Here is a 22,973-nt window from a genome sequence, read left to right as displayed (position 1 = left end):
GAATGGGCTTGGCTTTTACTTAGTTCATATTTTCTTATAATCCATGATCAAGAACAAAAGCATGCATCTTACCTATTTTGAGATTTTTACAGTGAATGAATGATTATCGGCTGCCATTATGGCTGCTGACTTACTTAGAAAGAGATTTTCTCTCACCTCAGTGATAATAGTGCTATGATTTGTTGCAGAAGTCTTTCTGCCATTCATCAAGTTTAGACCTCGTCTCACTGAGGCCCACAAACACAGAGGACATAATTGTTGCATTGGCTAACTTTAGTTAAAATGTATAACTTGCTTTTTCTACCCTCTTGCTTGCTTTACTGCTAAAATTAGTAAGGGCAGAAATTTTGCTGGAGAAATTCATTCGCAGCATTCTTCAATAATGTTACTGCTGGTCCCCAGGGAATTGATGTCACTTCTACATGAATTAGTTTCTCCCCCTTTCACTCTACTGTTTATTAGGCAAAGATTAGGTATGAAGAACGAAGTGATTAAACCTACTATAATTAGGTTTGAACCAAGCGAGCACATACAAATTTGCAAATTGAAGTGATAGTCATGTTTACTGTACATTGCAATGATAAATTTTGGAAAAAAACTGATGCAAAACTTGTGCAGGCGTCAGTGTTCATGGCTGGCTACCTTTTCAATTATTAAATGAATCATTGATTTCCTCCTTGTACCAACACAATGTTTTTCCAGAATGTACTAATGAGATGCATTTGCATGAAAAAGCCTCCAAATGTACTGACTTCACTGATAGAAATCAGTTGTGCTACAGTAAAATGGTGACATTTGAAAATGGGATCAAGGGCAAAATACAGTATTTGCACTAATCAAGTCTTCTGATCTTTCCTGTAATGCATTACATGAATAGTTCCTAGCACTTATGTAGCAACAGACGCAGTAAATAGTCTTCAGTAGAATGGCTCATGTTGTGTTGTTCCTTGGATATCAAAAAATGAGTGTAACTTTAGATATGAACCTCTGTTGACAACGAATTTGGGCACAGTGGAACTTCATATTTTGCAAAATCTTGCCTATTAAGTGGTGGCTATGAAGGATAAGCAGTTGAGATAACATCCTGTTTCATTTTTAAAAATGAAGTAATAGCATTAAGAAGAAATCACATTAAAGAATGCCCAAAGGACAAACTAAATTTGAACAATTCACTTATTCTCAGAAGGAATCATTCTACTGTGACTTAGTTTGAAGGAAAAGGGTCAGTAATTGTTTTTTTTTTGGCATGCTGTTATTTGAAAGCTACATTTAATTCTACCTCTTCCGTAATAAGGAGTTCATATCGTAGCAGGCTCCAAAGCGGTTCTTAACTTCCTTAAAAATAAAATGACAAAGGCATGTTGCCTATCTAACAAATGGATTGTGTCATAGAATCATAAGCCGCAAAATTGGCCTCAGTAGAACCCATAGTTTTGATGCTATGGGTGCCATTTTAGTATTTATGCCACAGGCCACCTTGCTGAGGTGTGAGGGTGAGCATTGGGATCTTGTGCCAGCAGTATACAGAATACAAGCATGAGAGGGAAATGGAGGACAGGCAGCAAAGAAGAGAGCAAGTGACTCTAGGCAGGCAGTGCAGGAGTCCCTTGGAGTCCCGCTTGCCAATTGGTTTTCCGTTTTGGATACTGGTGAGGGCATTGGTTCCTCTGGAGGAGTGCAGTCAGAGCCAAGTTTGTGGCACCACAGGCAGCTCTGCTGTACAGGAGGGGAGGGAGAAGAGGGGAAGAGCAGTAGTGATAGGGGATTCATTAGTAAGAGGAACAAACATGACTTCAGGATGGTATGTTGTCTCCCTGGTGCCAGGTTCAAGGATGTCACGGAATGGCTGCAGGCATTCTTCTCGGGGAGGGTGAACACCCAGAGATCATTGTCCATGTTGGTACCAATGACTTAGGTAGGAAAGGGGATTAGGTCCTGAAAGCAGATTTTAGGGAGCTAGGAAGGAGATTGAAAAGCAGGACCTCTAAAGCAGTAATCTCAGAATTACTCCCAGTCCCACGTACAAGTAAGTATAGAAATAGGAGGATAGAGCGATTCAACATGTGACTGGAAAGCTGGTGTAGGAGGGAGGGCAGCAGATTTCTGAGGCATCAGGACTGGTTCTGGGAAAGATGGAACCTGTAAAAGCCCAGCCGTCTACACCTGTACGGAACTGGGATGAATATCTTCACAGGGAGATTTGCTGGTGCTGTTGGTGGGGTGTTTTAACAAATTTCATTCACGGAATGGGGCATCATCAGCATTTATTGCCCAACCCTAATTACCTTTGACAACTGAATGGTTTGCAAGGCCATTTAAGAGTCAAACACATTTCTGAGAGTCTGGAGTCACATATCTAGACCAGACAAAGACAGTAGATTGCCTTCCCTAAAGGGCATTAGTGAACCAGATAGGTTTTTAAGGCAATTGTTTCATGGTCATCATTAGACTTTTAATTCCAGATCTGCTGCGGTGGGATTCAAACCCAGGCCCCCAGAGCATTACCTTGGGTGTTTGGATTACTAGTCCAATGACAATACCACTACGCCACCACCTCACCCTTGAACTGCATTCAAGAGAAACTTTTTTAGCCAGCACGTAACAAGCCCAGTGAGAGGGGATCCAATTCTAGATTTAGTCTCAGGAAATGAAGCTGGGCAAGTGGGTGAAGTAGCAGCTGGAGGCCATTTTGGAGTTAGCAATCATAATACAGTTAGATTTAGCATCATTATGGAAAAGGACAATGATAGAACAGAAGTAAAAGTTCTAAATTGGGGAAAGATAAATTTTACAAGGCTGAGAGGTGAACTGGCAAAATTGGACTGGATACAACTATTAGAAGGGAAAATGGTGTCAAATCAGTGGGAGGCATTCAAAAGTGAGATTCTACAGGCAGAGTGCAGACATGTCCCCACAAAGAAAAAGGGTGATACAAACAAATCTAGAGTCTCCTGGTTATCCAGAAGCACACAGGGTAAGATAAAGCAGAAAAAGAAAGTTTATGTTGGATACAAATGCTTAATACTGTAGAAAGCTTAGAGGTGTATAGAAGGTACAGGGGTGAAGTAAAAATTGACATTAGGAAAGCAAAGAGAGGATACAAAAAATATAGATAGGTAAAATTAAAGAAAACCCAGTTTTACCAATACATTAAGAGCAAGAGAATAACTAAAGAAAGGATAGGGCCTATCAGAGACGTACATGGTAACTTGTGCATTGATGCTGAAGATGTTGGCCGGGTTCTCAGTGAATACTTTGTGTCTGTTTTCACTAAGGAGAGGGATCATACAGACATTCTAGTTAAGGAGGAGTGTGAAATATTAGATACAATAAGTATAGTGAGAGAGGAAATACTGGAGGGACTGACATCCTTGAAGGTGGATAAACCACCAGGGCCAGATGGATTGTATCCCAGGTTGTTAGAGGAAGCCAGGAAGGAAATAATGGGTGCTCTAAGGATCATTTTCCAATCTGCATTTGATACAGGTGAGGTACCAGAGAATTGGAGGACTACCAACATTGTACCAGTATTTAAAAAGGGTGCAAAGATAAGCCAGAAAATTATAGGCCAGTCAATCTGACATCAGTGGTGGAAAATTATTGGAATCAATTCTGAGAAGCAGGATAAACTGTAACTTAGGAAGGCATGAGTTGATCAGGGATAGTCAGCATGGATTTGTTAGAGGAAGATCGTGTCTTACTAACTTAATAAAATTTTTTGAGGTATTAACAAGGAGGATTGATGAGGGTAGTGCAGTGGATGTTGTCTACATGGATTTTAGTAAGGCATTGACAAGGTCCCACATGGCAGACTAGTAAGGAAAGTAAGATCTCATGGGATACAGGAGAAGGTGGCGAGTTGGATCCAAAATTGGCTCAATGACAGGAAACAAAGGGTAGTGGTTGATGGATGTTTTTACAAATGGAAAGAGGCATTCTATAGGGCTCAGTGCTGGGGGACCTCACTGTTTTTTGTATATATTAATGATTTGGACTTGAATATGGGAGGCATGATTGGGAAATTTGCAGATGATGCAGAAGTTGGCTGTGTAGTTGATAGTGAAGAAGATAGCTGTTCTCCAGAATGATATCAATGGTTCGGTTGAGTGGGTGGAAAAGTAGCAAATGAGATTCAATCTGGAAAAGTGCGAGGTAATGCATTTGAGCAGGACAAACAAAGCAAAGGAATACTCAATAAATGGGAGAATATTGAGAGGGGTTGAGGAAGTGAGACACCTTGGTGTGCATGTCCGCAGGTCCCTGAATCTGACAGGACAGGTGGATAAGGTGGTAAAGAAAGCATATGAATGCTTTCCTTTATTGGGTGAGGTATTGAATACAAAAGCAGAAATGTAATACTGGAACCGTATAAAACACTGGTTAGGCCACAGTTGGAACTTTGTGTACAGCTCTGGTCATCAAATTACAGGAAAGACATAATTGCTGTGGAGAGAGTACAGATGAGATTTACAAGAATGTTGGTAGGGCCTGAAAATTGCAGCTTTGAGGAAAGATTGTATAGGCTGGGGTTGTTTTCCTTCGAACAGAGGAGGCTGAGGCGTGACCTAATTGAGGTGTGCAAGATTATGAGGGGCCTGGAGAGACAGGACCTGTTTCTCCTAACTGTGGAGTCAATTACCTGGGGGCATAGATTTAAGGTGATTGGTAGAAGGATTAGAGGGGGCATGAGGAAACCTTTTTCACCCAGAGGGTGGTGGCCATCTGGGATTCACTGCCTAAGTTGGTGGTTGAGGCTGAAATGCTCAACTCATTTAAAAGGTACCTGGATCTGCATCTGAAGTGCTGTAACCTGCAAGGCTATGGACCAGGAGCTGGAAAGTGGGATTAAAAATGAGCGGAAAAAACAAAAACAAAAAAACTGTGGATGCTGGAAATCCAAAACAAAAACAAAAACAGAATTACCTGGAAAAACTCAGCAGGTCTGGCAGCATCGGCGGAGAAGAAAAGAGTTGACGTTTCGAGTTCTCATGACCCTTCGACAGAACTTGAGTTCGAGTCCAAGAAAGAGTTGAAATATAAGCTGGTTTAAGGTGTGTGTGTTGGGGGTGGAGAGAGAGAGAGAGAGAAGTGGAGTGGGGGTGTGGTTGTAGGGACAAACAAGCAGTGATAGAAGCAGATCATCAAAAGATGTCAACAACAATAGAACAAAAGAACACATAGGTGTTAAAGTTTAAGTTGGTGATATTATCTAAACGAATGTGCTAATTAAGAATGGATGGTAGGGCACTCAAGGTATAGCTCTAGTGGGGGTGGGGAGAGCATAAAAGATTTAAAATTTTTTTAAAAAATAATGGAAATAGGTGGGAAAAGGAAAATCTATATAATTTATTGGAAAAAAAAAAGGAAGGGGGAAACAGAAAGGGGGTGGGGATGGGGGAGGGAGCTCACGACCTAAAGTTGTTGAATTCAATATTCAGTCCGGAAGGCTGTAAAGTGCCTAGTCGGAAGATGAGGTGTTGTTCCTTCAGTTTGCATTGGGCTTCACTGGAACAATGCAGCAAGCCAAGGACAGACATGTGGGCAAGAGAGCAGGGTGGAGTGTTAAAATGGCAAGTGACAGGGAGGTTTGGGTCATTCTTGCAGACAGACCGCAGGTGTTCTGCAAAGCGGTTGCCCAGTTTACGTTTGGTCTCTCCGATGTAGAGGAGACCACATTGGGAGCAACGAATGCAGTAGACTAAGTTGGGGGAAATGCAAGTGAAATGCTGCTTCACTTGAAAGGAGTGTTTGGGTCCTTGGACGGTGAGGAGAGAGGAAGTGAAGGGGCAGGTGTTGCATCTTTTGCGTGGGCATGGGGTGGTGCCATAGGAGGGGGTTGAGGAGTAGGGGGTGATGGAGGAGTGGACCAGGGTGTCCCGGAGGGAGCGATCCCTATGGAATGCTGATGGGGGGAGTGAAGGGAAGATGTGTTTGGTGGTGGCATCATGCTGGAGTTGGCGGAAATGGCGGAGGATGATCCTTTGAATGCGGAGGCTGGTGGGGTGATAAGTGAGGACAAGGGGGACCCTATCATATTTCTGGGAGGGAGGAGAGGGCTTGAGGGCGGATGCGCGGGAGATGGGCCGGACACGGTTGAGGGCCCTGTCAATGACCGTGGGTGGAAAACCTCGGTTAAGGAAGAAGGAGGACATGTCAGAGGAACTGTTTTTGAAGGTAGCATCATCGGAACAGATGCGACGGAGGCGAAGGAACTGAGAGAATGGGATGGAGTCCTTACAGGAAGCGGGGTGTGAGGAGCTGTAGTCGAGATAGCTGTGGGAGTCGGTGGGTTTGTAATGGATATTGGTGGACAGTCTATCACCAGAGATTGAGACAGAGAGGTCAAGGAAGGGAAGGGAAGTGTCAGAGATGGACCATGTGAAAATGATGGAGGGGTGGAGACAGACACTTCCTCCTACCTCTCCCTGGACCATGACCCCACCACTGAACATCAAGCCATTGTATCCAGGACTGTCACCGACCTCATCTCCTCTGGGGATCTCCCTCCCACAGCTTCCAACCTGATAGTCGCCCAACATCGGACGGCCCACTTCTATCTCCTACCCAAAATCCACAAACAGAACTGCCCCGGTAGACCTATCGTCTCAGCTTGCTCCTGCCCCACAGAACTCATTTCTCGTTATCTTGACTCCCTTCTCTCTCCCCTTGTCCAGTCCCTTCCCACCTACATCCGTGATTCCTCTGACACCTTACGTCACATCAACAATTTCCAGTTCCCTGGCCCCAACCGCTTCCTCTTCACCATGGACGTCCAATCCCTCTACACCTCCATCCCCCACCAGGATGGTCTGAGGGCCTTTAGCTTCTTCCTCGAACAGAGGCCCGAACAATCCCCATCCACCACTACTCTCCATCGTCTGGCTGAACTTGTTCTCACGCTGAACAATTTCTCCTTCAACTCCTCTCACTTCCTCCAAATAAAAGGTGTGGCTATGGGTACCCGCATGGGCACCTTCTATGCCTGTCTCTTTATGGAGTATGTGGAACATTCCTTGTTCCAGTCCTACTCCGGTCCCCTTCCACAACTCTTTCTCCGGTACATCGATGATTACTTCGGTGCCGCTTCATGCTCTCATCGGGACTTGGAAAAATTTATTAATTTTGCTTCCAATCTCCACCCCTCCATCATTTTCACATGGTCCATCTCTGACACTTCCCTTCCCTTCCTTGACCTCTCTGTCTCAATCTCTGGTGATAGACTGTCCACCAAAGCCATTACAAACCCACCAACTCCCACAGCTATCTTGACTACAGCTCCTCACACCCTGCTTCCTGTAAGGACTCCATCCCATTCTCTCAGTTCCTTCGCCTCCGTCGCATCTGTTCCGATGATGCTACCTTCAAAAACAGTTCCTCTGACATGTCCTCCTTCTTCCTTAACCGAGGTTTTCCACCCACGGTCGTTGACAGGGCCCTCAACCGTGTCCGGCCCATCTCCCGCGCATCCACCCTCACGCCTTCTCCTCCCTCCCAGAAACATGATAGGGTCCCCCTTGTCCTCACTTATCACCCCACCAGCCTCCACATTGAAAGGACCATCCTCCGCCATTTCCGCCAACTCCAGCATGATGCCACCACCAAACACATCTTCCCTTCACCCCCCCTATCAGCATTCCGTAGGGATCGCTCCCTCCGGGACACCCTGGTCCACTCCTCCATCACCCCCTACTCCTCAACCCCCTCCTATGGCACCACCCCATGCCCACGCAAAAGATGCAACACCTGCCCCTTCACTTCCTCTCTCCTCACCGTCCAAGGACCCAAACACTCCTTTCAAGTGAAGCAGCATTTCACTTGCATTTCCCCCAACTTAGTCTACTGCATTCGTTGCTCCCAATGTGGTCTCCTCTACATTGGAGAGACCAAACGTAAACTGGGCAACCGCTTTGCAGAACACCTGCGGTCTGTCCGCAAGAATGACCCAAACCTCCCTGTCGCTTGCCATTTTAACACTCCACCCTGCTCTCTTGCCCACATGTCTGTCCTTGGCTTGCTGCATTGTTCCAGTGAAGCCCAATGCAAACTGGAGGAACAACACCTCATCTTCCGACTAGGCACTTTACAGCCTTCCGGACTGAATATTGAATTCGACAACTTTAGGTCGTGAGCTCCCTCCTCCATCCCCACTCCCTTTCTGTTTCCCCCTTCCTTTTTTTTTCCAATAAATTATATAGATTTTCCTTTTCCCACCTATTTCCATTATTTTTAAAAAATTTTTTAAATCTTTTATGCTCTCCCCACCCCCACTAGAGCTATACCTTGAGTGCCCTACCATCCATTCTTAATTAACACATTCGTTTAGATAATATCACCAACTTAAACTTTAACACCTATGTGTTCTTTTGTTCTACTGTTGTTGACATCTTTTGATGATCTGCTTCTATCACTGCTTGTTTGTCCCTACAACCACACCCCCACTCCACTTCTCTCTCTCTCTCTCCGCCCCCCACACACACACCTTAAATCAGCTTATATTTCAACTCTTTCTTGGACTCGAACTCAAGTTCTGTCAAAGGGTCATGAGAACTCGAAACGTCAACTCTTTTCTTCTCCGCCGATGCTGCCAGATCTGCTGAGTTTTTCCAGGTAATTCTGTTTTTAAAAATGAGCGGCTAGTTTCTTTTTTTCTCTTTTTTTGGCCAGCACAGACACGATGGGCTGAATGGCCTCTTTCTACTCCATAGCTTTTCTTTGGCTCTTTCTATGGTTAATCGCAGGGAGGGTTGTTGGGGGGCTGGTGGGAGAAGGGGTGGGGTGGGGTGGGGAGAAGGGATCTCTGCCGAAGGCCTCAGGTCTTTTTGTCTGACCCCAATCTAAACAAGGAGCAGTGTGTGAGTCATCTGCTTTAACAAAGCATGTGTTCACAGAACTCTGCCATCTCTTGCAGGTAGACTTGTAATCTCAAACCTGGGCAAGTGTGGCACTGCCAACGAATATGAAGATGACCATGGCCCTGAAATTCTTCACCACAGGACCCCCTTCCAGGATGGAGCAGGTGACATATCTAATGTCTCTCGGTTCACTGTCTACTGTTGCATCAGAGAGGAGATAGACGGTCTTTATGCCAGGAGAGGGGAGCTCATTTTGTTTCTCCAAACGGAGAAGCAGGTGGAATTGCAAGTGGCTTTGCATGAATAGCGGTCTTCCCATGATTGCAGGTGTCACATCTAAATGCTAAGATGTACAGCAAGTGCAAAGGCTACCAATGCTGAATGTGCATGTGGTGTATCATTATACTCAGCACTTCATGTTGGTGAATCCCCGCTATCCTGGCAGCAGTCATTTTTTTAATTCATTTACAGGGTGTGGGCATCGCTGGCTAGGCCAGCATTTATTGTCCATCCCTAATTGCCCTTGAGAAGCTGGTGGTGAGCTGCCTTCTTGAATCGTTGCAGTCCCTGTGGTGTAGGTACACCAACAGTGCTGTTAGGAAGGGAGTTTCAGGATTTTGACCCAGCTTCAGTGAAAGAACAGCGATATATTTCCATGTCAAGGTGGTGTGTGGCTTGGAGGGGAACTTCCAGGTGGTGGTGTTTCCATCTATCTGCTGTCCTTGCCCTTCCAGATGGTAGTGGTTGTGGGTTTGGAAGGTACTGCTTAAGGAGCCTTGGTGAGTTTCTGCAGTGCATCTTGTAGATGGTACACACTGCTACCATTGTGCATCAGTGGTGGAGAAAGTGGGCAGAATCGTGCCAGGTTTGCACTAAGTGCAGTAATGGGCAGGTAACATGATGTTTTACCCACTAGACGCGACGATGGGTTTTCAAGCCACGTCGTCCCAAATCCACCACATTATTAATGCATTCCTGGGAAACACGCCATTTCCACGGTGACTGGGGTCTTATTCACCCGCCCGCCGTCACCTTGCTGCTTCATCACGCCAGGCGCCATATTTAAAATCCAGCCACAAGCACACATCTCAGTGCTTCCAGGCCACCACTGCTGCAGGGAGGATTTCCACGGAAGGCAAAAAGACTGCAGCCCTTACGTTTAGCAGCGTGTCACCGGAATGCCTTTTGGGTGCAGTGGAGTCCTGCCAGGATGTCCTCTACTCCCACTCTGGTCGCAGGATGGGCAGTGGCATGACCAATCAGGCTTGGGAGGCAGTGGCAGCAGTGGTCAGTGCCAACGCCCTTCAAAAGAGGACAGCCACCCAGTGTCGCAAGAGGATGAATGATCTCCTCCGTTCCGTCAGGGTAAGTCACTTTTCTCATCACTCTCAATTCACACACTCACAAACCCATCCACTCTCAACCCTCAATGGATCAGACATTGTGATGTGCTCACCAGATTGTGATCCTGAGGCTACTCTAAAGCTAGGTCCCACCAAGGTGTGTGCCTTTGCGCTGGTGGAGGGTGTGGGTGAATGCTGTGATGGGACTTCAGGGAGGATGCCTCCAGATTCCTCTTCAGAGCTTTCTTCAGGGCTTGATTGGAGGCCCTGCGTCATGGAACTCTGTCGAGTGTTTCCCAGATGTGCCTGCAGCATCAAGGGACGTAATTAGTGCATTGCAGTGCCCTGTGAAACAGGATACATCACTCACAGCACGGTTTTCTGATGGATGTTGCATTGCTGGACCCTGACTTGGTAGAGCACTCATTGTCAGCACAGGACCAGTCAAGGTCTTCACTGGCCAGCTGGATGGCTCTGTTTTCAAAGTCCATGAGGACCTTGATTCCTTCACTGGTCTGCAACCCCTCCCCTGTTGTTGCATGCTAACTTGTCTTGCATGAATAGAGATGGAGAATGTGTAAGCGGGAGGCCTGACAGGCCAGATGATAAGCATGCCTGGCATGTTTGGGTGGTGAATGGTCCCATGATGGGATGAGGACAATGAAGGTTTGTGTGAGAGAGTGAATGTGATGCCCCTTAACTGGCAGAATGAAGGCCCTGTGGATGTGTGATTGAGAGTGGGTTTGATTGCCTCCACCTCCACTGTGGATATTCGGGGAGCAGCAAGACGTATTAGCAGGGTTAGGAAAGTTAAGAAAAATTATTTGCACAGTTGGCATTACCATCACTGAATTCCCCCACTATCAATATCTTGGGGAGGGGGTTAGTATTGACCAGAAACTGAACTGGACTATCCATATAAATACTTTGGCCACAAGAGCAGGTCAGAGGCTAGGAATTCTGCGATGAATAACTCACCTCCTGGCTCCCCAAAGCCTTTCCACCATCTACAAGGCACAAGTCAAGAGTATGATGGAATACTCTCCACTTGCCCGGATAAGTGCAGCTGCAACAACACTCAAGAAGCTGGACACTGTCCAGGACAAAGCAGCCCGCTTCATTGGCACCTCATCCACAAACATTCACTCCCTCTACCACCGACACACAATGGCAGCAGAGTATACCATCCAGAAGATGCACTGCAGGAACTCACCAATTTTCCATGTACAGCACCTTGCAAACCCATGACCACTACCAGATCAAAGGATGAGGGCACCACCTGCAAGTTCTCCATAAAGCCACACACCATCCTGATTTGGATCTATATGACCATGCCTTCGCTGTTGCTGGGTCAAAATCCCAGAACTCCTTCCCTAACAGCACTGTGGGTGTACTTATGCACATGGATTGCAACGGTTCAAGTAGGCAGCTCACCACCACCTTCTCAAGGGCAATTAGTGATGGACAATAAATGCTGGCTTAACCAGTGATGCCCACATCCCGTGAATGAATAAAAGAAGAAGTGTCAAAAGGAACTGTCAAGCTGTCAAGGCAATTACAAGTTCTGCCCCTTTACAGCTTCGAAAAAAAAATGTCTGGATTGTTTAAAAAAAAAGATGCTTGCTATTTCACTCTGTCTATTGACATGAGCCTGATGGTTACCATTACTGGACTAGTGCCACATGACTGATTTCACAACCTTCTATTATCACAGTGGGATGCCTGTTACTTCACAGTTTGATTGTCAGCTCCAAGTGCTTATATACTCTTTGAAGTGGGACTATGAATTCCACTGCTTGTTTTTAATAATGGATTATGCATTTGAATGAAATGTTTGCTCTTATAAGGGTTAATGTAGTTGAAAGAATATTAATGTTGTGATTGGGTTTTTATGAATGACAGTGGGCGGAATTTTCCGTGCTCCTAGGTGTCCAGCATATGGCAGGTGTGAGCGGACAATATGGCGGGAAGGCCAAAAATTGGTTTCACGACATTGCAAAACCAGCTTGTGATCATCCACTCTGCCCATCAATGGCAGGGTGCTTTTCCTGCTGCTGGACATCGGGAACTTAATTTTAATACATCTGCATATCATTATAAGCCCTGCTTGCTGGAATCATCCTCCCATGCTGGATCATTCGGGCTCATTGGCTTGATTGCAAGCTGACGTGTTTCACAACTGAACATAAGTGATGTGCACCCAGTGAGCTTCACTTCACTCTGGACTTGGAGGCTTGCTTGCCTACCTTGCTTCGAGCAGCACTCACGGTCATCAGCACCAGACTTCGCAATCAGCACCACATCACTTTTAGGGGGGCTCAAGGGCAGGTCTCTACTTATGAGACCAGCTTTAAGGTGGGAGTGGCTTTCAATGGCTGAAGGGCTAGGGCTTGCTTGAGGAAGGGGGAGATGTGGCCTCAGGCAGGGGAAGAGGCTGCAGGGCTAGGGATTTATTGGGGAAGGGGGGGTATCCCAAGTTGTGTGTGGGGACACATATTGCTCTGTGCAAATGGCCTCAAGAGGGTGAGGGCTGAGGAGGCAGTCTCCAGATGTGCTGAGGCCAGATGGACATGTGAGGGTGTGTGATAGTATGAGTGGTGACATCCCTTGAGCTGGCAATGAGTGAGCTGCCAGTGAATGTGTGGTGGGCTTGAGTGTGTGAATTTAGAGTGATGAAATGGTTACCTTATCCTGGCTGCACGGATGAAATCATTCATCCTCTTTCTGCACTGGATGGTGAACCTCTTCTGTGCAAGGTTGGCACTGACCATCACTGCCATCACCTGTCAAGTCAGAGTGGTGGCATTGATGGGCCTCCTGTGTCCAGAGCAGAGGAAGAGGACATCGCGGCAAGCTCCAACAGCTCCAGAAGGTATCCCAGGGATGGGTCACTGAATCAGAGGCTGTTTGCCTTTCGGGGCCATGTCTCCTGTGCAGCATTTCTGGGCTGGAAACGCTGAGAGGTGTGTGCACGGCTGCACTTTAAATATAGTGCCTGGCGTGAGGAAGTGGCAAGGTGATGGCGTGACGGGTGAATCAGAAGCTGCTGTTCAGTGAAATGGTGTGTTTCCTGAGAATACATGATTAATGAGGCGGGATTGGGATGATACGGTGTGAAAATCCAGCATTGCGGCCGTCAGGTAAAACGTCCTTCTTCCTGCTTGCTACTTCACAAATGTGGATGATTCTGCCCAGTGCTCTCTTTTTAATTAAAGTCTGAAAAGGGCACTTAGAACTTAACGTTATTTCATCCCAACATGGGTCCTGAGGTCTGCCCATAGTGGACACTGAGTGAAATGGCATGGTAAGTGGAAGGCCAAAGGGTGGTGGGTGGGGGGGCAAGGGTTGGCATGAGTTGACACTGATTTGGCATGGGGCTACAAAGGGCCATGGGATTTGGCAGGAGGGCTTAGGTTGGCATGGAGGGCATGAGCAGTTATGGCAGTGGACAGAGGGAATGAGGTGTCATGGGTTGGCATGGATGGGGCTTTGGGAGTGTGTGGGGGGTTGAGGGGGTGTGAGGGGTGAGGGCTGGAGGGCTGTTTTCTCGCTTTCTAGTTTTTTTTTAAAGCCTCAACACAGTGCCATTGCACCAAGGCTGTTCTCCCACCTTTTGAAACCCGGCAGCCTCCTCACTGGTTCCGAGATCACCTGACACAACTCCCAGAGAACCCAAAACAAAAACAGAATTACCTGGAAAAACTCAGCAGGTCTGGCAGCATCGGCGGAGAAGAAAACCCTGCCCTCCTGGAATGAAAATTCCAACTCCAGGGCATTTTCTCCCGGCTCAGGTTTGCGGAGCCAGGAAATCTCCAGACTCTGCGTCCCTGACCGGGAGTGAAAATTCAAGCCTAAATTTCAGAGCTGGAATTGAAATTGAGATGGAAATGGGGAATTCTGTGATGAAATCTAGTGTGGTATGATTAGTTGGGAAAAAAATTTGTGCTGGATGCACCTATTCACAGAAATGCTGCTAAAATCCAGTCAGAGATATTCCACATACAATGTTGTGTAGACCATAGTAACCTTAGTGCAAACAGAGCAAACATTCTTGTCAATGATTCCAAAATACCATCAGAGAAATATTAGTTTAACTTTATCTTTGTGTGGTAAATTTAGTTATGTCACTGAAACCAATTGAATCTCTCATCTCACGCTATGTCAGTTCTTGCTCGCGATTAGATCCTTATCAATGATTTCACCCCACTAAAAGGAAGCTGTAATAATAAGCACTACGGATACACCCAATGAATTTTTACTGCTGGAGGGTCATGGTTTTGTTAGTGAGAATATCCCTGGCATTTTTTTGGAATGCGAGTACTTTTAACAACTGAATTAAAAAATAGGTATAACATTCAGGTTACAGCACATTTATCTTCAAGACATGGAATGGAAAATGTGCATTGCTAACTTATGCATAACTATGAAAGCAGCAGTTCTCGTTAGTATATTTTCCAATTGCCTTTCTGCTGTAATGATGGCAAGTTCTAACAGGGGCAGTCATTATGAGCAAGCGACATGTAGGTGAGTCATGGTAAGAAAAGAGCTATTGCTGAAAACACCCATCCTCATCTTCAGGGAAGCAAAATCTTTGCATAAGTGTTTGGAAAATGTGAATTGCTCACTTTAATTCTGAAACAACACAGGGGGTCCATATTTTCTTGCGAAAGGCAAACATTTTAGTTATCTACTTTGTGGCTGCTTTTTCTTAGGGGCCTCAGCTGTTGCATTAGCTTCTGCACATATGTTGTGAACCAGCTTTACCTCACTGCTGTCACCTCTTTCTCCAACTGGAGGCAGTGGCATAGTGGTATTGTCACTGGACTAGTATTCCAGAGACCCAGAGTAATGCTCTGGGGGCTGGGAAATGGTGAAATTTGAATTAAATAAAAATCTGAATTCAGTAAAAGTCTGATGATAATCACAAAACCATTGATGATTATTGTCAAAACCCAACTGGTTCACTAATGGCCTTTGAGGGAGGAAATCTGCTGTCCTTACCTAGTCTGGCCTACATGTGGCTCCAGACCCACAACAACTTGATTGACTCTTAACTGCCCTCTAAATGAGGGCAATTAATGGTGGGCAATAAATGCTGGCCTAGCCAGCGATGCCCACATCCCATTAATGAAGAATATAAAAAACTGCCTTTGTTTTCGGTCTGTCATCAAATCCTGGGGAAGTTAGAATCATCTTCAGCCTGACATTAGCAATCTGAAGGGTGAACTTGTTGATCTAAGCTTCAACGACGCTTTGCATTTATATAGCGCCTTTAACATGAGAAAGGTCCCAGAGTACTTTCCTGGAGCGTCATGGAACAAATTTGACACTGAGCCACAAAAGGAGATATTAGGCCAGTTGACCAAAAGCTTGGTCAAAGGTTTTAAGGAGCACCTTTGGCGAAGAGAGAGGAAGAAGTGGTGGGATATAGGAAAGGAATTAAAGAGTTTAAAGCCTAGGTAGCAGAAGGCATGGCTGCCAGTGGAGAAATTAAAATCGGAGATGCTCAAGGGGCCAGAGTTAATGGCATGCACAGATCTAGAGCATGGGAATTATAGGGCTGAAAGAGATTACAGAGATAGGGAGAGGTGAAGTCATGAAGGGATTTAAAAATAAGGATAAGAATTCAAACCTTGCAACTGATCTATCCATTCCATCACAGGACTGTCTGTGTCCTTATTTCTCTTTGTGCTGCCAAAACCTTCATTCAAACCCTTACCACCTCAGTGAATTCATCTCACCAGTTTGAGCTCCATCCTATGTAAGCTGTCACCCCTGGAGATCCTATCACATACCGATTCCTGCACACCTTGGGCTGAATTTATTCAGAGTGATGGGAGCCCCCAGTGAGGAGACAGAAAACTGGAGGCAACTCCACCTTAGTGGTTTGAGGGGGCCCCCTGATCACAATTTAGGCCCATCCGGCAGTGTTTGCCGGTGGGGCTCCTGTCCCCTCCTGCCCTTGTCCCACCTCCAAGAGCTGATGGTCAATCAGAGGATCGGCAGCTCTGCAACTCCAGTCACACCGCTGGGAGTGGTGGCCACAGCTGGGACTGCACCCAGCTGAGGGTTGCCATCCTCGCAATTAGCTCACAGTGGTCTGAGGTCGCCAGGTCCAGCAAGGCTGGGCAGCGGTTACTGAGTGCGGTGGAGGAGCGGGGGTAGGGTGCTGTCAAGGGTGTGGCCTTTGCCACCGCGAGTCCCTCTTGGGGCACAGAGCAGCCTATTAGGAGAAGCGGCCCCTCCTCCAAGTCTGCAGGGAGGCCACCAGTGTTCACCAGGCAGTGTCCCCACACAGTGGAAAGCCCACCTGCCATGGGTAAGTTGTCCGCGGCAGTGGAAAGAGGCCCAGAATTGCCCAGTTAATTACTAAATTGGTCTCTGAGTGGGTGGGGCACTATGCACTTTCCCTGCCATTGGTAAAATGCCATGGTGGCAGGAAGGCAAGGGGCACTCCAGCCCATGCCTTCCCTCACCATTTTACTGGACCCCTGCCTCCCAGCTTGTCCCTAGAAGACTGGTAAATTCCAGCCCACTGTTCTCTTTTACCTCTATTATCTCCCCATTTTCCAGCACACCATCCTTCTCATTCTTTTCTGATGGCTCTATTCCATCCTACCTCTACCAGTTTCTCCAGATCTAAATTCCTGAACACACATCCAACTTTGCCTTACTGTGTATGTGCCTCTATCACTTTGACCCATACTGCCTTCATCAACCTCATTTTTGCACTTAAAAATTCTCTTCACTTTCACTTTTGGACTTCTTGTGACCTTTCTCGCCTCAGTTTTAAAAGCCTCCTCCACAATTAAAACTGAATTTTTAATATTAATTGCATCATCTGCCTCCCCCTAAATTTCTTGCTATTGCCTGATTGACATCATCCAAATCCTTAAGGTGCCTTGAAGTATTCTGATGCATGGAAAGCACTAAATAAGTGCAAGTTGTGCTTTGAGGAAAGGACTTAACTGGTTCTATTTTATTTATTTGGTACTTGTTTGAGCTGTATGATTTTTTTTTGTGTGTGTGTGTGGATTATTCACACAGCAACAGTGAATTATTTGTGGGCACATGTTGGTCAAACTGCTGGGGGATCTGTCATGGTGTTAGCTGGTGACAGTATGGAGTAAATGAGTCAAACAGATGATAAGAATATATAAAACAAAAACAAAATTACCTGGAAAAACTCAGCCGGTCTGGCAGCATCGGCGGAGAAGAAAAGAGTTGACGTTTTGAGTCCTCATGACCCTTCAACAGAACTGAATGAATATTAGAATAGGGATGAAATATAAACTGGTTTGAGGTGGTGGGGGGTGGGTGTGGTTCTAGGGACAAGCAAGCAGTGATAGGAGCAGATAATCAAAAGATGTCACAGACAAAGGAACAAAGAGGTGTTGAAGGTGGTGATATTTTCTAAACGAATGTGCTAATTAAGAATGGATGGCAGGACACTCAAAGTACAGCTGTAGTGGGGGTGGGGTGGAAAGACTAGCAGGGCATACAAGATTTAAAAATAAGAAGCACAACTTGCACTTATTTAGTGCTTTCCATGCATCTGATAAGAATATATCCTTGGTGGTTACAAGTTATAATACATTGTATAAAAGACTATTTACATAGCTGTTTCCAGAATAGGTGCTTCATTTCCCAAATCCAGAAGGCAATCCTTGGTTTGCTAATCATTTTTAATTGTGCACAAGGTGAACAAGCAATGAGGTTTTTTTTTATTCATTCACGGGATGTGGGCTTCGCTGGCTGGGCCAGCATTTACTGCCCATCTCTAGTTGCCGAAAGAGTTAATCAATGTTGGGAATATTCAACACATTTGTTCCCTATTTATTAATCCAAAATTTACTGTTTAGCAAAACTTACACTTGCTCAGCAATAGGATATTGTAGCCTTCCTTGGCAGGGTACAGAGTGTTTATTCTTAGACTTTTGATCTGTTGGTGAATATAAGGACAGTCAGCTTTATGCTGGAGTCTGTCATCTATTGAAAATTTTCATTTGAACCATTGGTCCTCTACAAATCACGAGAGGCAAAACATTGGATTTGACAAAATAATGCACATAGTTATATTGAGAGCACAAAGCTGCATCCTTGCAAAACCACATTGATGCTGCTGTGATGTTATCAAGAAAAATATGTACTTTCAGAGTGAAAATAGACAACTTGTCTTGAACTTTTTGACTAACGCTGTTTAACTGGATTACCTCTACATGGCACCCTTGAAGAGTTGTTTATTCCACGTTTATGCGCTGGAAATGAATTGTTCCAGTTGTCCATCAGTGTTCTGCATCAGTACAAGAAGTCCTTACAGGCTATTGGCAGCAGCACTTCACCAACAGCTACTGTGTATGAAACCCTGTCTTTGATGGTGTTATCACTTTGAGCTCCATCCTGCTGTATGAAAGGTGGCAAATGTAGAGTTAACCATCACTTGTTTGATTACAGCCTATGAATCATCTATTAAGCAATAGTAAATTTCAGAACCCTAATACAATTTGTCTCTATCTTTCTATAATCACAGTAGCTACCTGGGTCAAATTTATGTCATGCCACCCCTGCTTACAATTGTCCTTGATCACAATCTGGTAACAGGTTTCTTAAAAACAAGGTTTGTTCTGGAAAGAAAAAACAATAAATTGCACTAATACTTTCTATTTCAAGTACGTTTACCAAATGCTACTTGTCATAACTGCTTTGCTTAAGGTCCTTGCAATCACATTTGTTCTTAACGTGCTGATTGGTTGAAGAGTTGTCTCAAGAAAGAAGCTATTATTATGAATCCTGATTCAACAGAATTCCTACTTTAGGTTATAACAGATAACCGGTAATCCTTGCCTCAGAACATAAGAGTTCAATTCTTAAACATTCTCAACTATAAAAATTCAATTCAATAAGAGGCCAATTCTTAGCCTACCAGCTCATAGGCAGAATTTTACACCTCGCGTGTGGGCATGTGCCTGACCCGATCGGGCGCAAACTAGCATCAGGAGATGTCGGGCGAGCTTCCCGATGTCATCCCGCACGTGTGCAATCTTCATGTCGGCAGGCGCGCTAGGGTGTCGGAGCCACACCCGCACCCGCTATCAATTAAAAGGTCACTCAAGGCCTTTAAAAACCCAATTGAACTAGATTTTACATTACTCGTGCAATTGCACACTCGTTGCACAGGCAAAACGGACAGGCGGGCAGCCCACATTTTGTAAAACCTCAACCAAGGGTGGGATAAAAAGGGTCAGCAGCATTGCCAGTGTGAGTAGTGAGGAGCTTAGGAGATAGTTTGCTGCTGGTGGCTTATTTGAACTTGACAGCTCCATCTCTGTTCCGAGCTTCATTCTTAGCATTTCTAGGCTTCATTTCAGGACTCATTGGTGTCTCCAAGGCCCCCGGAGGATTTTGACCATGTTGAGCCTTCCAGGTATCTGACAGCCTTTTGTTACCCTGGTAGTGGGGATTGTGCTCTTCACTGGAGGCACCTCCTCTGAGGTGGAAGAGATGGGCAGAAGGGAGAGGAGGCCAGATGTCCCATGCAGCTTCCAGGGGAACGACCTATGGGAGAAGAGGCTCAAGTGCAAGGAGCGCAGGGCCAGCAGGTAGACAAGACGGAAGGGGCCGCAGAAGATGCCACTATCTTGCTGCCAGGGTTTACAGGCAGTGATGCAGCTACCTCAATGTCCATGGTGCAATGCCGAAGGAGGCTTATTTGTCAAATGATTGGGCCTGAGATCAGCTCCGGCTGTGTGGGTAGACACCCCATGCCAGTGGCTCTGAAGGCCACAGTGGCCCTCAACTTCTATGCCTCCGGCTCTTTCCAGGGCTCAGTGGGGGATCTGTGTGGAGTCTCCCAATCAGCTGTCCACAGTTGCGACAAGCTGGTGATACAAGCTCTGTTCAGGTGGGTATTGACATTTATTCATTTCCATACGGACGAGGCCAGCCAGGCTCAGCGAGCCAAAGGCTTAGCAGCGATTGCTGGGTTCCCCCACATCTAGGGTCCAATCGACTGCACACATATGGTTATCAAGGTGCCAATGGGTCAACTGAGTGCATTTGTCAACAGGAAGGGATTCCACTTCGTGAACGTCCAGATAGTGTGTGACCACAGGATGCAAATTCTGCAAGTCTGTGCAAGGTACCCTGGTAGCTCCCATGATGCTTCTATCCTGAGACACTCCCAGGTGCCGGGGCTCTTCAGTGCTCCAGCCCAGCTGGATGGATGGATGCTGGGTGACAATGGCTATCCATTGAAAAGGTGGTTTAGGACTCCTCTGCTCCACCCAAGAACAGAGGCAGAGCAGTCTTATAATAGGAGTCATGCCTCCACAAGGGCGGTGATAGAGAGGACCATAGGTCTTCTGAAGATCCGCTTCCGATGCCTGGACCGTTCAGGGGGAGCACTACAATACCCTCCAGAGCGGGTGTCATTGATAGTGGTTGCATGCTGGACTCTCCACAATCTGGCACTGGCAAGGGGGGATTCACTGGAGGAAGAGGATCTTGATACAGCTGCACAGGCCACATATGATGAATTCAGTAGTGAGTCAGAAAAGGAGCCCGTGGGGAAACACTGAGGGCGTGGAGGCAGACCTTTGTATCCTTCAGTGAGGCAGGGACACCAGGGATACCTTGATCCAATGCTCCTTCAGCTCGGCTGCCAAAGATCTGTTTAGACCTCATGGCAGGGCTGCCGGCTCCATCCCAGATGTCTGAAATGACCCTTTCATTTGAACCCAAAGTCCACTCAGTGCCTGTGCAATAAATTTTAGAGTCACTCACGTCCAGCATTACATACTGGTGTACCCTTCACCAAAAAAATACAAAGGTGATGCACACTCAGGCCATTAGGATAAAAACAAAATTTATCTCCTTTTGACAATGCAAACAAATTAATGTAACCTTCTCTGGTCTTCATTCCCAGGCCAGTAAAGATAAACAAAACATTACACAACAGAAGATCAACTGTGACCTGTCCCTCTTGTGCTCATGGTGCCTTAAAATTATGTTTGCAAATGCTTCGTCATGGGGCTCCCCCCTTGCTGGCAGCGGCATTGGAAACAGCCTGCTGACTGTGCTATCTTGATGGCTTTGATGACTTTGGTGGTCATCCTCTGGCCAGTGGAGCCTGTGCTGGCACCGCCTGGGAGGGAGCAGCCAGTATCACGGCTGGCATCTCCCCAGTCTTTGCAGCTTCATCAGTTGCGATGGTCACTGGCAGCGGGGCAGAGGAGCTGATGCTGTCATCCAGAGCTCCCTGAGAGGAGCCCGCAGAGATGACAAGCAGCTTGTGCGTCAATGTGAGGTTACTCTGGATCCCCCTGCTCGCCTTTGGTGGGCACTAGGTGCCTCATCCATCTCCCACACTGACACTGACCACCTGAGGGATTGCATGCGTGAAGGCTTGCAAGTCTGAGTGCAACCCCTGATTCTGTCCCGGGAGCTGCCTCTCCATGAGAGTTGCCACTCTTTCAATGGAGGAAGCAGTGTGTTCGGCATGAAAATCAACACAGTGCTTATGCTCTGCATGGACTCCTCCACAAGAGATCATGGCACTCAGACCTTCATGGATCTCCGCCAGATCCACGCACACATCCTGCTGGACGTCCAGCATCTGCTGCCTGGTGGACGACTCCAGAGGCTCATTACCTGCCTTTGACTCAGCATCGTCCTGGTCTCCAGCAGTCCTCTGACTGCCGGCGCCCTGGGCGCTCTCTGCCTCTACCTGCACCTCAAGTGAGTGTGAAGTGCCCTCACTGCTGTGCTCCAAAATTCTAGCCGAGGATCTAACACTCACTGAGGTGCTGGTATCTATGCTGGTGTCTGGTTCAGGGTGGGGGGCTGGGGGTGCGGGGTGGGGGGGTGGTGGGCATTACAGGTGCATGTGAAGCCTGGTGGTCCTCTGTTGTCAGGGGTCTTTGGGGCCTGTGACTGAGTGTGTGTTGGTGCATCTAAGGGGCAACAATAACATGTCATTAGTTTAAGTCATCACACTGTCATTGTGCATGCCAGGCACGCTGGTGAGACAACGGAGATCTGCATCATGGTGCCATCATCTTTCAATGATCAATGGGGACTCCAGGTTTGAGGCTCCCATCTATGATGAGAATACACAAGTATGTTTGCACCATCCAAACCTCTCACCTCTGTGCATTGCACTCCTACCTTCATCTGACACCCCAGCCTCTCCACGACCGGCTGACCAGGTTGCGTGGTGCCTCTCTAGCTCCAAGGTACCCTGCTCAAACCTCTGCCTGTCACGACCTCTCTGTGTTGTTATGGGCCATCTTCTCCTGAAAGGACAGAAGAGAATTGATTAGTCCACTCTCTACCTGCAGCGCCATTGCAGCCTGGCCAACCCCACCTGAGGAGCACTTTGCAGGGCACATCCAAGTCGTGGCCTTGGAGCCACAAGGCACTCAGTCCAAGCAGTTGGGGCTCACCCTCTTGGCCAGCTCCAGCATCATTGACAGTTGACACTCAGACTCTAACAGCCCTGAACTCCACAGGAGGAACGGCCATCCCTTAACACTTCAACACACTGACCCACGCCAACACAGTACACACTCTTGCCAAGTGCAGCAGATCGTTAAATCTTTTGCGGCACTGCACCCATGTACGCTGCACATTGTCGTGGCTGCTGACCTGGGCTGCCACCTCCTCCCAAGCTCTTATTGTCAGGTGCGGTGGCCTCCTCCTTCCATCTTTGGGGACGAGGGTATCCCGCCTGGCAACCACCTCCTCCAGGAGGACCGCGAGGCCCTCGTCTGAAAACTTA

This window comes from Carcharodon carcharias, chromosome 13 (genome assembly GCF_017639515.1).
Source record: "Carcharodon carcharias isolate sCarCar2 chromosome 13, sCarCar2.pri, whole genome shotgun sequence".
Classification (NCBI taxonomy): Eukaryota; Metazoa; Chordata; class Chondrichthyes; order Lamniformes; family Lamnidae; genus Carcharodon; species Carcharodon carcharias.
Note: the sequence above shows the minus strand (reverse complement) of the source record.